The sequence below is a fragment of the Eriocheir sinensis genome, chromosome 63, assembly GCF_024679095.1.
Source record: "Eriocheir sinensis breed Jianghai 21 chromosome 63, ASM2467909v1, whole genome shotgun sequence".
In the NCBI taxonomy this organism is placed as follows: Eukaryota; Metazoa; Arthropoda; class Malacostraca; order Decapoda; family Varunidae; genus Eriocheir; species Eriocheir sinensis.
Genome location: NC_066571.1, coordinates 11,320,908 through 11,336,317, shown reverse-complemented (window position 1 = coordinate 11,336,317; position 15,410 = coordinate 11,320,908). Strand labels below are relative to the sequence as shown.

The 15,410-nt window shown below is 45.1% G+C and overlaps 1 long non-coding RNA gene across 7 annotated transcripts; it reads left to right on the top strand.

Moving 5' to 3' along the window:
• Positions 1 to 2,633: 2,633 nt before the first annotated feature.
• LOC126987053 (uncharacterized) lies at positions 2,634 to 10,085 on the top strand. Of its 7 annotated transcripts, none has more exons than XR_007740133.1 (5): positions 2,634 to 3,826; positions 3,946 to 4,302; positions 4,422 to 5,544; positions 9,311 to 9,389; positions 9,610 to 10,085. It is a non-coding gene; the product is annotated as an uncharacterized LOC126987053 (long non-coding RNA). The 7 variants fall into 7 exon arrangements; XR_007740136.1 differs by having other exon boundaries at positions 2,635 to 4,064; positions 4,184 to 4,302; positions 9,610 to 10,084; XR_007740134.1 differs by having other exon boundaries at positions 2,637 to 4,064; positions 9,610 to 10,083.
• Positions 10,086 to 15,410: the final 5,325 nt, after the last annotated feature.

Below are 15,410 nucleotides of genomic sequence, written 5' to 3'. Positions count from 1 at the left end.
TGGTTATTATTACATCCAGTAGTGTAGCAGTGGTGGGGGTTAGTCGTGTGGGTTTGCTTATTAATTGTGTTAGTTTATTATTCTTTAGTAAGCGTGAGAGTTTGCTGGTAGGCGAGAGAAGGTCGTCATTTAGATCGCCTAGTACTAGGAATGTTTTTTCATGAAGCATAATAGATCGTATAGTTTCAGTTATATGATCATATGAATTAGCGAGAGCCTTTGGGTGTCTGTAAATACATCCTACTATGACAGATGGTAATATCCTGCACTGCACTCGGACCCATATGTCTTCAGTCCCTGTTTGTTTAGTTATTTTAGTGTCTATTATTTCAGAAGCAAGGGTATCACTAACATAGAGACAGACACCTGCACCTCGGCCGCCGTCGCACCTGAACACTTTATAATTGGGAATGTTGATGTATGTGTCGGGAGTGTAAGGGGAGAGCCATGTTTCGCTGACGCAAAGAATATCTGTATTTCTGTCACTCATTAACATTTTTATTTCATCAAAGTTTGCGAGTAGGGATTGGCCATTAATGTGATCTATGGTAAGACAGTCCTTGGAGTGTTCAGAGTTGTTAGGGTTTTCACTGCTGGCTTAAGGGAGAGGGAGAGAGAGAGAATAAGGAGAGGAGAGAGAGAATAAGGGAGAGGGAGAGAATAAGGGAGAGGGAGAGGGAGAGAGAAAGAGAATAAGGGAGAGGGAGAAAGAGAGAGAATAAGGGAAAGGGAAAGAGAGAGAGAGAAAAAAAAAAGGGTGATGGGTGTGTTGGCTTAATGGTGATGGGTGTGTTGGCTTAATGGTGATGGATGTGTTGGCTTAATGGTGATGGATGTGTTGGCTTAATGGTGATGGATGTGTTGGCTTAATGGTGATGGATGTGTTGGCTTAATGGTGATGGATGTGTTGGCTTAATGGTGATGGATGTATTGACTTAATGGTGATGGGGGTATTGACTTAATGGTGATGGATGTGTTGGCTTAATGGTGATGGATGTGTTGGCTTAATGGTGATGGGGGTATTGACTTAATGGTGATGGATGTGTTGGCTTAATGGTGATGGATGTGTTGGCTTAATGGTGATGGGTGTATTGACTTAATGGTGATGGATGTGTTGGCTTAATGGTGATGGATGTGTTGGCTTAATGGTGATGGATGTGTTGACTTAATGGTGATGGATGTGTTGGCTTAATGGTGATGGATGTGTTGGCTTAATGGTGATGGGTGTGTTGGCTTAATGGTGATGGGGGTATTGACTTAATGGTGATGGATGTGTTGGCTTAATGGTGATGGATGTGTTGGCTTAATGGTGATGGGTGTGTTGGCTTAATGGTGATGGGGGTATTGACTTAATGGTGATGGATGTGTTGGCTTAATGGTGATGGGTGTGTTGGCTTAATGGTGATGGGGGTATTGACTTAATGGTGATGGATGTGTTGGCTTAATGGTGATGGATGTGTTGGCTTAATGGTGATGGGTGTGTTGGCTTAATGGTGATGGATGTGTTGGCTTAATGGTGATGGATGTGTTGGCTTAATGGTGATGGATGTGTTGGCTTAATGGTGATGGATGTGTTGGCTTAATGGTGATGGATGTGTTGGCTTAATGGTGATGGATGTGTTGGCTTAATGGTGATGGTGGTGTTGGCTTAATGGTGATGGATGTGTTGGCTTAATGGTGATGGATGTGTTGGCTTAATGGTGATGGATGTGTTGGCTTAATGGTGATGGATGTGTTGGCTTAATGGTGATGGATGTGTTGGCTTAATGGTGATGGATGTGTTGGCTTAATGGTGATGGATGTGTTGGCTTAATGGTGATGGATGTGTTGGCTTAATGGTGATGGGTGTGTTGGCTTAATGGTGATGGGTGTGTTGGCTTAATGGTGATGGGGGTATTGGCTTAATGGTGATGGATGTGTTGGCTTAATGGTGATGGGGGTATTGACTTAATGGTGATGGGGGTATTGACTTAATGGTGATGGGGGTATTGACTTAATGGTGATGGGGGTATTGACTTAATGGTGATGGGGGTATTGACTTAATGGTGATGGATGTGTTGGCTTAATGGTGATGGGGGTATTGACTTAATGGTGATGGATGTGTTGGCTTAATGGTGATGGATGTGTTGGCTTAATGGTGATGGATGTGTTGGCTTAATGGTGATGGGGGTATTGACTTAATGGTGATGGGGGTGTTGGCTTAGCAAGATGTAGGTAACAGGAGAGAGAGACACGGGGAGAGATGGAGAGAAAAAGAGATGATAGAGAGTCACTGGAGAGAATGTCATGCAGTATGTATATGGACCAGCCTCGTGTGTCATGCAGTATGTATATGGACCAGCCTCGTGTGTCATGCAGTATGTATATGGACCAGCCTCGTGTGTCATGCAGTATGTATATGGACCAGCTTCGTGTGTCATGCAGTATGTATATGGACCAGCCTCGTGTGTCATGCAGTATGTTTATGGACCAGCCTCGTGTGTCATGCAGTATGTTTTCTGTCAGATATGTTTTGTCTTCCCAGAGCTGCCGTGACAGAGGCCGGACTCGTGTGGGACCGCGGAGATGCCGGGCCAAGCAGGGGAGACATCACGGAGAGTCACACCAAGATAGATAGGTCAATTTAGGTCAACATATGTCCTCAGTGTGTTAGTGAGGATAGGCTATCACTGGTTAGCTGTCTAATCATTGGGAGTGACTAGTGTGCAGAGCTCGGCAACATTATGGAATACTAAATGATATCAAGTGATTGTTTTTAGTCTTAAATTTACTCTCTTCTCCTCCTCCTCCTCCTCCTCTCTGTCTATCTTCATCCCTTCCTTCCTTTTAATAAATAAGTTATCTTTTGCTTAATTAACGTTTATAAATCTTTATGGTGGTCAAATCTTGCATCTCATTTCCCTGTCGTCCATTCTCTCTCCTCCTCCTCCTCCTCCTCCTCCTCCTGCTCATAATCCAATTCCTTCTATTCTCCTTTATTCCTTTTTCACTTTCCCTCCTTCCCTTTTCCATTCCCCTTCCCCGACTTTCCTCCATTCTTTCCTCCTCTATTCTTCCTTCATCTCCTTCTCCTTTTTCTCCTTTCACTCCTCCTCCTCTCTGTCTATCTTCATCCCTTCCTTCCTTTTAATTAATGTCTAAGTTATCCTTTGAGTGACGTTCTTTCTGGCGGTCAAATCTTGCATCCTATTTCCTATCGTCCATTCTCTCTCTTCCTCCTTCTCCTCCTCCTCTGTCTATCTTCATCCCTTCCTTCCTTTTAATTAATGTCTAAGTTATCTATCGGTTCCTTCCAGTGTGTTTGTGGTGCCCGGCTCTGCTTGCTAGTTTGTTTTGTCACTGTATAATTGTCAGTCCTAGTTTGTTTTGCCACTGTATAATTGTCAGTCCTAGTTTGCTTTGTCCTTGTATAATTGTCCGTCCCAGCCAGGCGCCTCTTCCATGTAAAGATCTCGGCAGCTTCAAGCCTTGCCGATATCTCAATCCGTACGTGAATGTAAATTAACCGAAATCCTTGTTACTAAGCCCTGCACGGTGCTCTCTCACATAATGCTTCTTTAAATTTTCAGTCTCACTTAATTTCCGGGGTCAGTAATATATTTTGCCATAAGTTAACTCCCCGTGATGGCCAGTTTCATGCACTATATATAAGTAATTTGCCTTTTGCATGGCTATAATTCTGCATCTGTGTCTAAGGCCCAGTTTCACAGTTCCTCATGGTGGGTTAGTAAGCTCCAAAACCAATACCAGAGCCTTCGAAATTTCCTTGTACAGTGTCTGGAGTTTATATTCAAGTTCACAAATTTGACGAGACTATACAGGAAAGGTCTTGTGTGTTTATGCTACGAAGGAAAGGGAGGAGAAGGGAGATGAGATTGGGAGACGAGTGAGCCGAGATCCTGTTTATATTCAAGTTCACAAGTTTGATGAGACTATACAGGAAAGGTCTTGTGTGTTTATGCTACGAAGGAAAGGGAGGAGAAGGGAGATGAGATTGGGAGACGAGTGAGCCGAGATCCTGTTTATATTCAAGTTCACAAATTTGACAAGACTATACAGGAAAGGTCTTATATTGTCATGATACGAAGGAAAGGGAGGAGAAGGGAGATGAGATTAGGAGACGAGTGAGCCGAGATCCTGTTTATATTCAAGTTCACAAATTTGACAAGACTATACAGGAAAGGTCTTATATTGTCATGATACGAAGGAAAGGGAGGAGAAGGGAGATGAGATTGGGAGACGAGTGAGCCGAGATCCTGTTTATATTCAAGTTCACAAGTTTGATGAGACTATACAGGAAAGGTCTTGTGTGTTTATGGTACGTAGGAAAGGTTGGAGAAGGGAGATGAGATTGGGAGACGAGTGAGCCGAGATCGTGTTTATATTCAAGTTCACAAGTTTGACGAGACTATACAGGAAAGGTCTTGTGTGTTTATGCTACGAAGGAAAGGGAGGAGAAGGGAGATGAGATTAGGAGACGAGTGAGCCGAGATCCTGTTTATATTCAAGTTCACAAATTTGACGAGACTATACAGGAAAGGTCTTGTGTGTTTATGCTACGAAGGAAAGGGAGGAGAAGGGAGATGAGATTAGGAGACGAGTGAGCCGAGATTCTGTTTATATTCAAGTCCACAAATTTGACAAGACTATACAGGAAAAGCTCTCTGTTTATGATATGAAGGAAAGGGAAGAGAAGGGAGATGAGTAAGCTGAGATTCTGTTTATATTCAAGTTCACAAATTTGACAAGACTATACAGGAAAAGCTCTGTTTATGATATGAAGGAAAGGGAAGAGAAGGGAGATGAGTAAGCTGAGATTCTGTTTATATTCAAGTTCACAAATTTGACAAGACTATACAGGAAAAGCTCTGTTTATGATATGAAGGAAAGGGAAGAGAAGGGAGACGAGTGAGCCGAGATCCTGTATATATTCAAGTTCACAAATTTGACAAGACTATACAGGAAAAGCTGTGTTTATGATATGAAGGAAAGGGAAGAGAAGGGAGATGAGTAAGCTGAGATCCTGTTTATATTCAAGTCCACAAATTTGACGACACAATACAGGAAAAGCTCTTTGTATTTAGTGTGTCATCGAAGACCGCGCCATTTTGAACAGTATGGGATTCTATAGCTTGGTTCAGGAGTGTTACAAAGATTGTGTTGGACTGTGAAAGCGGCCCTTAATGTTCCCTTTTCTAATATGCCTCTCTGTTTTTGCAGGATGCCGCGGACGGACCATGCAGAGGACTCATCGCGACGACACCAACGGTTTGGTTAAGTGGGTTCTCTTGTGTGTGCGTCTGTGTGTGAATGGCAGGCCTGTCGTATGATTGTGTGTGTGTGTGCGTTGGCGTTATGCCTTCGCACTATTATTTTGTTAGGATGTATTTTTGTGTGTGAACTTTTTGCACGTAATCTTTTTTTATACCCATAGCTAGCGTTTGTTTGTGTGGCAGTGTTCCGGGAGATGGACGCCGGGGGACATGGGCTTGGGGAGGCGCACATGACCTCCTCTGTCCGTGATCTCTTCAGCTGGGGAGACCGGTAAGCATTTTGACATAGTTGTGTGGATAATGGATATTGTTTTTTACAGCTAAAGAAACCACTCTAGGGCAAACAAGAAAATAGGTTTAGAAAAAGCCCGTTAACCCCTTCCCGGCAGCAGGGCTGACATGATTTTCCACCAAGTTTAGTAGAAAACACTCACTTGTCAATCCTGTGTTGTGAGAGTTAGTGTTGGAACACTCTCATACACGGGAGATTTTAGTGCGGCTGGAGGTCGCAGTGAGTGTTTAGCAACACCAGCAAACACGCCTAACGCCCGCTGCAAGCGTTTAGCAATGAAAGGGTTAAGTTAGACTAGTTATATGTATATTGATACATTCAAATGAAGGTTTAGAGTGTAACCACTGATGGTACATGAGTCAGGATCATCAAATTCATCCAAAAAATCAGCATCTATATCCTCAGCTACCAAAGGAGTCATTTCCTCCGGCTCAAGAGGTCTCTTTCTCCCTGACGTGATAGACTATAATAATAAAAGAAACTAGGAAAAAATGCAAAAATTCCCGGTGTCAGCTGATGTGCGTTGCATATCCAACAAACCACAAGGGTGACTGTCCTTGAGAGGCAATGTCAGCAAGTGTCCCGGGGGTTTGAGATGCCTAATAATAATTTTTGTTCATTTTGTCAGTAGTAAGGAATCGTCTATTTTTTTGGGGGGTCGGCCCAGCCCGTTCTGGCGCAGGCGAGTGTTTATAGTGGCGCCATGATACTATCTAATGAGGGCAAATGAGAGCAAACGTCTATACACAGACGCGCCGACAAAAAGTCCCAATTTCCAAACGTCTCTATATAGATCCTCCGCCGGGAAGGGCTTAACCCGTGGGCTTGGGGCAATGGTAAGCCGAGAAGTGGGAAATGGCAAAATTACACTGCATTTTGAGACTAAGAAAAGAGCATGGAACGTACATCAGAGCACCTGCTCCTCATAACTATAAAGCCGTTAAGAATATTTCTTTTACTCAAACTCCATTCTGTTTGTGTGGTGTTTGTCACAAAATAAACAGTCTTGTGACGCGTGGCATCTAGCCGAGAGTCGCTTGTTGTCTGCTTTAAAGAATTTGACGAGTGATAACTGTATGGATAGCTAATTCAGTCTGCCATGACCTTACAGCACCACCCATGACAAAAAAGCCCACCTCAAGATCACTCACCCACCACAATGACCCAGGGCATGCATGGTGGGTTCCTCTATGCCACAACCGCCTACAATTAGCTTGAATCAGGGGTTTTATGGCGAGCCCTTTTTAGGGTCCACCGTACCACAGCCATGACTCGTGAAAGCCCAGAAAAGGGTCTGCCGATGTTCTCAGGTTAATCGCTACTCCATAAGAGACAAAAGTTATGAGCGGCCGAAAGGGAGGTCAGTTTCGGGAGGAGAGGGGTCTCGATACGTCATTCCTCGTGAGAGAATACAAGTCGAAGGCAGGAGGAGATATAGACACAGAAAGGATGCTCCAGAGTTTACCAGTGTAAGGGATGAAAGAATGAAGATGCTGGTTAACTCTTGCATAAGGGGTTTGGACAGCATAGGGATGAAAGAATGAAGATGCTGGTTAACTCTTGCATAAGGGGTTGGACAGCACAGGGATGAAAGAATGAAGATGCTGGTTAACTCTTGCATAATGGGTTTGGACAGTATAGGGATGAAAGAGTGGAGATGCTGGTTGACTTTTGCATAATGGGTTTGGACAGTATAGGGATGAAAGAGTGGAGATGCTGGTTAACTCTTGCATAATGGGTTTGGACAGTATAGGGATGAAAGAGTGAAGATACTGGTTGACTCTTGCATAATGGGTTTGGACAGTATAGGGATGAAAGAGTGGAGATGCTGGTTGACTCTTGCATAATGGGTTTGGACAGCACAGGGATGAAAGAATGAAGATGCAGGTTAACTCTTGCATAATGGGTTTGGACAGTATAGGGATGAAAGAGTGGAGATGCTGGTTGACTCTTGCATAATGGGTTTGGACAGCACAGGGATGAAAGAATGAAGATGCTGGTTAACTCTTGCATAAGGGGTTTGGACAGTATAGGGATGAAAGAGTGGAGATGCTGGTTAACTCTTGCATAATGGGTTTGGACAGTATAGGGATGAAAGAGTGGAGATGCTGGTTGACTCTTGCATAATGGGTTTGGACAGCACAGGGATGAAAGAATGAAGATGCTGGTTAACTCTTGCATAATGGGTTTGGACAGTATAGGGATGAAAGAGTGGAGATGCTGGTTGACTCTTGCATAAGGGTTTGGACAGTATAGGGATGAAAGAGTGAAGATGCTGGTTAACTCTTGCATAAGGGGTTGGACAGTATTGGGTATATGTAAGAGTAGTATTTATATATATGTGTGAAAAATTATTTAAATGGATATATAATGTTAGGAATTGCAAAAATGATTATATATGCATAATAGAGGAGATCGGTGATGATTTGACCATTTTTAGTTTAAGAAAAATTCAATTAAGTATGGAAGAGACAGAGATGGAATTTATACATTCTTAAAAATTCTTAAAACTACTTATCCTCCCTAATTTCTATCTTTCCCATACTTAATTAAATTTTGGCATTACAATTTTGTTGACCTTAACCCAGTGGTGGTGTTGGTAGCAGCGTGGGTCATGTTTCTTAATGGTCCCTCCAAGCGAGAAAAAGGAGAAAAATCACCCTCACACAAACCATTTCATATATATCAAAGCATTTGTGATCAGTTTATATATCATCTATTTTGGGGAGTTTAAATCATGGCACAAATTTGGCCCGTCGCTGCTACACGGTAAAGCCACAAATTTGGCCCGTCGCTGCTACACGGTAAAGCCACAAATTATAGCCGGGAGCATTCTGGACCATCTAGAAAAGCATAATTTAATTCATGATTCACAGCATAGGTTCACAAAGGATAGGTCTTGACCTGTTGTCCTTCTACACTAAAGTAATCGAGGCGGTTGACCGAGATGAAAACTATGACATATTGTATCTAGATTTCAGTAAAGCGTTCGACAAAGTCCCTCATCACCGGCTATTACTAAAATTACAGGCTCACGGTGTAGATGGGAAAGTTTTGAACTGGATCAGGGCGTGGCTCAGTGGTAGGAAGCAGACAGTGCAGATCAATGGTAAACAATCTGAATGGGGCAGTGTTACGAGTGGCGTCCCTCAGGGGTCGGTGCTGGGTCCTCTGCTTTTTATTATTTACATCAATGTCTTGGACACAGGAATTAGTAGTGATGTCAGCAAGTTCACAGATGATACCAAGATCGGTAGAATAATCCAATCAGACAGGGACGCTACCGTTCTCCAGGATGAGTTTGACAGACTATATGATTGGGCGGGGAAGTGGCAGATGGAATTCAATGTTGGGAAGTGTAGCATTCTGAGTGTAGGTAGGAATCATCCCTCACACAATTACTCCTTAAATGGCACTCCTCTAAGCAGGTCTGGGCGTGAGCAAGACTTAGGAGTCCTAGTGAGCGCTGACCTCCGTCCTAGGGCTCAATGCATTCAGGCCAAAAAACCCCTCACACAAACCATTTCATAATACCAAAGCATTTGTGATCAGATTATGCATCATCTATTTTGGGGGGTTTAAATATCATGGCACAAACTTGGCCCATCGCTGCTACACGGTAAAGCCACAAACTTGGCCCGTCGCTGCTGCTGGGTTAATGGAGCAGCCACCTGTGTCTGAGCCAAGATGTCTGGATGTCTCCGCCGCTGCCTCTCCGCATGTCTGAGTCTCCCTGTACTTCCAGCGTGTTGCCCCGCCTGGAGAGACACGTTGATGGAGGTGGCCGTGTGTGTCACCCTTTGCCTGTATCCTCTGGCGCCCAGGTAAACAATGATAATGATTATGATAATACCAATAATAGTAATGAATATAATAATACCAATTAATAGTAATGAATATAACAATACCAATAATAGTAATGAAATGATAGTCGGTCAAATAACGAGATCATTAAACACTGTTGCTCTTGTATAATTTTCATCTTGTGTCTAATTCTCCGTCACTGTCTCCTGGGTTGTGTCTAAGTCGGTCTTGTTCTTTCAGAGGCGCGTAAGTGGAGAGCATCGGCGCAGCGCGGGAGCATCACGTCAGGGTGTAGGGTGTTTGTTTAGCTGGTGTAGGGTGTTAGGGTGTTAGGGTGTTAGGTGTAACAACGGTTGGCTCTTTCACAGAACGGGTGTGATTCCGTTCTGCGTTTGAGTCTTCCACCTTCAGACGGTCTCCCTCCGAGATGTCTGAAGTTTTTTTGTCGGTTTTCTCCGTAGGAGGAAGCCGACTCCAGCTACTCTGGCCTCTCTTCCGGGGGTCAGGGCGGTCGGGCTCTGCTTGGCCAGGCGTTGCCTTTCGCGTTGTCTCCGCCGACGTTTTGCCAGACTCTTCCGTAAGGTTGAGCCTGGCTTTTTTATTAGGTGGATCAGGCTGCCTTCTTCCAAGGAGTCTGATGGGAGTGGAGTCTTTTTTTTGGTGTATGTCTGTGGGTACTTAGTGGGTAAGGGAGGGTGGGGTAGAATGGTTGGTGGGCTGGAAGTGGGTTGGGGGATGAGCCTCCTGGGATTTGGGTTGTGTCGAGCCTTACCGCCTGGTGTGTTGGGTAAACCTTCACGCCAGGGGGTGTAAGACCATATCCATCTCCTGGGCAGGGCGATTCCCCTTTCCCATGCTGGCCCTCCTCCGTCTGCCTCCCCAAACCCCCGCTGAGTGCTTGTGTGTGTTATTTTATTTAGGATGTCTTTTTTTTCTATGCCTTTTTCCCGTGTGTTTATACCCAATAGCTAGCGTGTGTGTGTGTGTGTGTGGCAGTCCGGAGGCGCGTGCAGCGAGGACATCACATCACGTCACTACGGTATATCCACGGTATTTGGTTTAGTGTGTGCTGTGTGTGTTTGTGTGTGTGATGGCAGGCCTGCCGTGTGTTTGACCTTTTGCTGTGTGACTGCTAGGATTTCATTTCTATGTATGTTTTTCCCCATAACCCCTTCCTCCCTAGCTCTTTAGCTGTTGTCCCTGCTGGGTGGATGCTGCCGGGCGACCAACGGCGGTGGCGGTGTGCAACGCGGAGCTGCTGAGGTTTGGGGTAGCACCACTGTGCAGGTTATGTAGGTGTGTGAGTTTTTTTTGTGTGAGTGTCTTTTTTTTGTGTGGGTGTTGGCGGGGACTTAGCTAATCACTGTGTCAGGAAGGCATGGGCGTGGCCGTCTGTCCACCAGGCCGACGGCGGGTGTGCCACCTGGCAGTCAGGCTAGCAGGTGACAGGCAAGCTATCTGGTGGTCAGGCTGTAAGTCGGGCCATCAGATAGGTAGGCAGGCCACCTTGCGGTCGGGTTGTCGGGCGGGCACCCCACCCTCGGTCAGGTAGGCAGGCAGCAGCGTTTACGCGCTGAACCGTCTGACGCATCTGACGGAACCCGTGACGCTACGTTCCGCCGCACTGACGCTCGTCGTACCTCTGCTCGCACGCTTGCGGGCGGGTAGGGGGCGGGGCGGATGGGCGGACGGCGGGCGACGTGGGAACGGGCGGCGGACGGGTGGTAGGGAGTCGAGCAACGCTTGAAAGACGCGCAGATAGATGTCAGATTCTCCGTAGGGAGGTCTGGCAAGGTGATAGTTTAGGCGGCGGAGTTGTACGCGGGCCAGTCTGTGTTACAGCTTTGCCGTCAGGGTAGCTCCTTGAGCTGCCCACACTGAGGACCAGTTTTCCTCACTGGATGAGGATGGTTGGGACTAGGGTGTTAGGGGTACAACGGTTTGCAATTTCACAGAACGGGTGTGTTCCTTTATGCGTTTGAGTCTGCCGCCTTTGGGCGTCTCCTCTGAGATGTCGGTTAGGATTTCTTTTTTATATGTCCGTGTGTGTAACTGTTGCCTTTTAGCCTGTTGTGTTCCTGAGCAGCAAGAAGAGGCGGCTGTGGTGACCCGCCCGATGCGGAAGGCTTCTGGGCCCTGTCGTGGGCGCACCTCTCTGGCTGACTGGTTGACCAGGCTTTGACCAGGTGGCCGGGAGGCGCATCCTCGCTGGGCGGGTCTGGGGGCCCTCCGTCTTGGGAGGTCGCTGCAGGAGGAGGTAACTACTGCTGGTTTTGTAAGGCATTGTGGTTGAGAGCACCTTGCAGCTGTAACGCGAATTTCGTTCCGTAATAAACAATGTACCGCCATGCTGCCTGTCCTTCCTCCCTCCCAGCACTGTGTACGTCTGTGTGTGTGTGTTGCTTAATTCTCCCTCACTGCACTGTGCGTACGTCTGTGTGTGTGTGTGTTGCTTAATTCTCCCTCACTGCACTGTGCGTACGTCTGTGTGTGTGTGTTGCTCTGTCTCTGTCTCTCTCTCTCAATCTCTCTCTCTGTCTCTCTCTGTCTGTCTCTATCTCTCAATCTCTCTCTGTGTCTTTCTCTCTCTCTAGTTAGTAAAGAACGGGCAACGTTTGCCATGGAAGACTCTACAGTATAAGACACTACAGTATACATAAGAGTCTACAGTGTACATCCCAACCCTCTACGGCCGTTGCTGCTCCACCCGGGCATTACCACATCCACCCGGGTCTACAAGAAACCTCCAGGGCCGAGCTTCAACCACAGAACACCTCGTCACCGTTGAGGAGGTTCCACGCCCCGGACCACAGCCATGTTAGCCTGGATAATAAAACTTGGCGCACTTATTCTGAGACGTCCTCGTGAGTGAGTGCCCTAATTGCCTTCATGGATAATGTCACAGGTATCCGATGGTTCAGGTGTGATCTCAGATATTTTTGTTATTGTGTCGTAAATATCCAGTGATAGTCGCTGAATGTTCATCGCACACAGTTTGTCTTTGAGTAGAAACACTGATTAATATCCATGATCGGTTAGGTTACGAACTCCCTCGATTTCAGGCTGGAGAGCTACACAACACTGGTCATCTGCTGAGTGGTTGATTTCCTGGTCTACCGGCCCCTGGAGGAGTGGTCAATTTCCTGGTCTACCGTGGATATGAGTGGTTGATTCCCTGGTCTACCCCTGGATGACGCGGCTGTTCCTATGCAGGGGAAGACTCACACAAGCGATAAGGTAAGGTTTTAATGGCTGGGTTTACAAGAGGTTTTAATGGCTGGGTTTACAAGAGGTTTTAATGGCTGGGTTCACAAGAGGTTTTTATGGTTGGGTTCACAAGAGGTTTTAATAGCTGGGTTCAAGAGAGGTTTTAATAGCTGGGTTCAAGAGAGGTTTTAATAGCTGCATGGGTTTACAAGATGTTTTAATAGCTGGGTTTAAAAGATGTTTTAATAGCTGGGTTTACAAGAGGTTTTAATAGCTGGGTTTACAAGAGGTTTTAATAGCTGGGTTTACAAGAGGTTTTAATGGCTGGGTTTACAAGAGGTTTTAATGGCTGGGTTCAAGAGAGGTTTTAATAGCTGCATGGGTTTACAAGATGTTTTAATGGCTGGGTTTACAAGAGGTTTTAATAGCTGGGTTCAAGAGAGGTTTTAATAGCTGGGTTCAAGAGATGTTTTAATAGCTGGGTTCAAGAGAGGTTTTAATAGCTGGGTTCAAGAGAGGTTTTAATAGCTGGGTTCAAGAGAGGTTTTAATAGCTGGGTTCAAGAGGTTTTAATAGCTGGGTTCAAGAGAGGTTTTAATAGCTGGGTTCAAGAGAGGTTTTAATAGCTGGGTTTAAGAGAGGTTTTAATAGCTGGGTTTAAAAGATGTTTTAATAGCTGGGTTTACAAGAGGTTTTAATAGCTGGGTTTACAAGAGGTTTTAATAGCTGGGTTTACAAGAGGTTTTAATGGCTGGGTTTACAAGAGGTTTTAATGGCTGGGTTCAAGAGAGGTTTTAATAGCTGCATGGGTTTACAAGATGTTTTAATGGCTGGGTTTACAAGAGGTTTTAATAGCTGGGTTCAAGAGAGGTTTTAATAGCTGGGTTCAAGAGAGGTTTTAATAGCTGGGTTCAAGAGAGGTTTTAATAGCTGGGTTCAAGAGAGGTTTTAATAGCTGGGTTCAAGAGAGGTTTTAATAGCTGGGTTCAAGAGAGGTTTTAATAGCTGGGTTCAAGAGAGGTTTTAATAGCTGGGTTCAAGAGAGGTTTTAATAGCTGCATGGGTTTACAAGAGGTTTTAATAGCTGGGTTTACAAGAGGTTTTAATAGCTGGGTTGACAAGAGGTTTTAATGGTACATATCTACTGAATGTTACTGTGTTATGTATCTTGACATGCTCTCAGGGTAAGGAGTGTTCTGATATGGTGCCCTCCCCCCCTCCCCCAGCACCTGTCAGACCTGGAGACTCCCCCCTGAGCCTGACGGTGGAGCTGTGGGCCCTGCACCAGACCCCCACACCCCCCCACACCACCCACAGCAGGGGCAGGGCGTTGAGACTCCCCCCACAGGCTAAGACAGGGAGGGACTTGAAGATCCAGGTTTTTGTCATCTGCACAGGAATTGACACGTGGTATTTGGGAGCAGTGAGTAGCGGGCTTTTTTTTTTAATATAGTTTCCTTTTTTGTGTGTGCCCTTGAGCTGTCTCCTTTGTAACTTTGTTGTAGAAAAAAAATACTTGACAAGGCTTTCATAGGTGTTTGGGGCATTTCCAGGGGTAGTTTAATGACCCTGGTTGTAGTCTGACCCTTCCTCTGTGCAATGAACTTGAAAAAAACGCTCATAAAAATGCAGATATTAACCCAGTATCAGTGGGGATCATGTTTCTTAATGGTCCCTCCAAGCAAGAAAAATGAGAAAAAATCGCCCCTCACACAAACCATTTCATATATATCAAAGTATTTGCGATCAGATTATGTATCATCTATTTTATGGGGTTTATATCATGGCACAAATTTGGCCTGTTGCTGCTACATGGTAAAGCCACAAATTTGGCCCGTCACTGCTACCGGGTTAACCTCATTATCGTGTTAAAATCCCTGTATCTCACTGTTATCTTCCTCTCCCTCTATATTATTTGTCAATCTCTCTCTTTCTCTCTCTCCCACAGATGTCTAAGGTTCCGCCCATGCAGCTGAAGGGTGCCAATGCCTACACATGCGTCGACCACAGGTGTGCGCTGGACTTCGCCTACAATTCATGGTGCAAATGGTATGTTGGAGGAATTCTTTGATGTATTTGAGGGACTGGGATGCCTGCTGGATGGTACAGGTAAATTACTTGGCTCACAACTGAGAGCCCGGGTTCAATTCCCGGGCAGAGTGGAAAAATTTGGGCGGCTTTTCCGATACCCTATGCCCCTGTCCACCCAGCAGTGAATGGGTACCAGGTATTAATCAGGGGTTGTGTCCCGTCTCCTGGGGTCTGTTCCCTTCTCCTATAATTCTTTCCCCTTCTGTCTCTCTCTGGCATATGACCACAGATGTTGCACCCACTAAACAAAACTTTCCAACTTTCCAACAGTTGAATTACAGTTTGATCCAAGTGTTGTCCCTGTGGCTCACCCTCCTAGAGAAATACCTGTTGCTCTGAGGGATAAACTTAAGAAGGAATTAGACCATATGGAAAGACTAGGTGTCATTGTTGAAGAAAATATGGTTATTACATGTGGCATCCTTGTGTGTTACAGCTAATATATATACTGTGTCATCTGCATATAAAAGTCATGGATAGGAAACACTAATTGACATACCATTTACATAACATAAGAATAAAATAGCTCCCAGGATTTATATATATTTATTTATTTTCTTTTAATCAAGGTTTTAGTAAGAAGAGGAACCCTGTACCCTGCCTTCCACTACACACACACACACACACACACAAACACACACACACAAAAAAATATATATATATATAAAAAAATAGCCCAGTGATTTTTCCATTTCTTTACTTGCCTCCTAAAACATAACCCACCCTCGTTTGACCCCACCATG